The following is a 1,249-nucleotide window of genomic DNA, read 5'->3' as shown; positions in this document are numbered from 1 at the left end:
CCGGCCCGCTGGGTGATGGGCGGCAGCTGCGGGCCCCGGGGCCGGGACGAGCGGCAGCTGTGGGGGGCGGGCACGAGCTGCGCCCGGGACGGCCGTTGAGGGCAGCTCGCGCTGGGCTGTGCTGCGAGGCAGGCGCTGCTGCTGGGTCTGGCGCYGGAGGAGGTGAGCAGGGCCATGGGGCACGCTCGGGGCTGGGGATGCCGTGTGAGGTGGGGGTCCCGGGCCACGCGGTCGCTCAGGGCGTGCTGGGATGGGACAACTGCTCTGGGGTAAAGGCGGTGGGGCTGGGATGTGGTGGGTGAGAGTGACACCCTGGGGAAGAAGCCCTGTTGGGGGGGCGGGGAAGGGCAGGGTGCCCGCTGGGGCTGGGTTACTCCTTGTCCCAGGTGGAACCTAGTCGTTGCTCTCGGGCTTCCCTTAATTGCTCTCTGCTCTMCAGAACATGTGTTTAATCTGCGCTAGATTTCCCTGGAGMTTATTATTGTGCTGTCCAGTTCTTTCTGTCCTGCAGAGCCCCAGAAACACCAGAAACACCTTTGTTTTACTTTGGAGTGTTCTTTGAGTGCTTYCTTTTGTGCTCCAGCTCTTTCTGGGCCCTTTGACCTTGGTAGGACCCCTGTAGTCTCTGCAGACCCCCTTCCTGAGGCCTCAGTTCTGCTCCAGAACCCTCTGTCTGTTCTCTGACCTCAAAAGAAAGAGCAGCAGAGAAGCAACGCATGTGCAGGTATGTAGAAGATAGGTGAGACAAGCTAAGCAATGCTGTAAAAGTTGAGTTGCAAAATGCCCTAGATAGATAGCACACAGCAATGGTCCAAATCACGAGTTCCTTTTGCGTAGGGTTTTTCTCTATGTTTGTGCCTATTGTGTGTGTGTGCGCCTTTGTTTTTGAGGCTGGAACTGCCTTGTTGGTGCATATTCACAGTGGTAGTGTGTAGAGTGTGACAGTGAGGTACTGGAATGGTGATTGCTCAGACACTCTGTGCGGCACTTCCAGTTCCGGTTGCCTTTTTGCTTTGTTGCAGATGCAGAGCAGTGTTCTGAGCAGACCCTGGAGAGATGGAGGAAGAAAGGGTTATGCCCTAATAAGAAGGTGAGCTGGACGGTTGCTGTTGTGAGGGGAGTGTTGTGATTGGTGGGTCCCCTGATGAATTTTTACTTTGTGCATGCAGATGTGGAGGAATGTGACAAGCAGCTTGGTCGTGTCTCTGGCAAGCACAGTGAGGTGAGTGTCGCTCCATAAGAGGGATTG

At 56.3% G+C, this 1,249-nt stretch overlaps 1 long non-coding RNA gene across 1 annotated transcript; it reads left to right on the top strand.

The window, feature by feature from the left end:
• Positions 1 to 478: 478 nt before the first annotated feature.
• On the top strand, positions 479 to 1,063 carry LOC112949653. Its single transcript, XR_003249845.1, has 2 exons — positions 479 to 724; positions 1,023 to 1,063. It is a non-coding gene; the product is annotated as an uncharacterized LOC112949653 (long non-coding RNA).
• Positions 1,064 to 1,249: the final 186 nt, after the last annotated feature.

The sequence above is a fragment of the Nothoprocta perdicaria genome, unplaced genomic scaffold, assembly GCF_003342845.1.
Source record: "Nothoprocta perdicaria isolate Ctin4 unplaced genomic scaffold, notPer1 scaffold_1023, whole genome shotgun sequence".
NCBI classification, from domain to species: Eukaryota; Metazoa; Chordata; class Aves; order Tinamiformes; family Tinamidae; genus Nothoprocta; species Nothoprocta perdicaria.
This window is presented reverse-complemented; position numbering and strand designations above follow the sequence as displayed.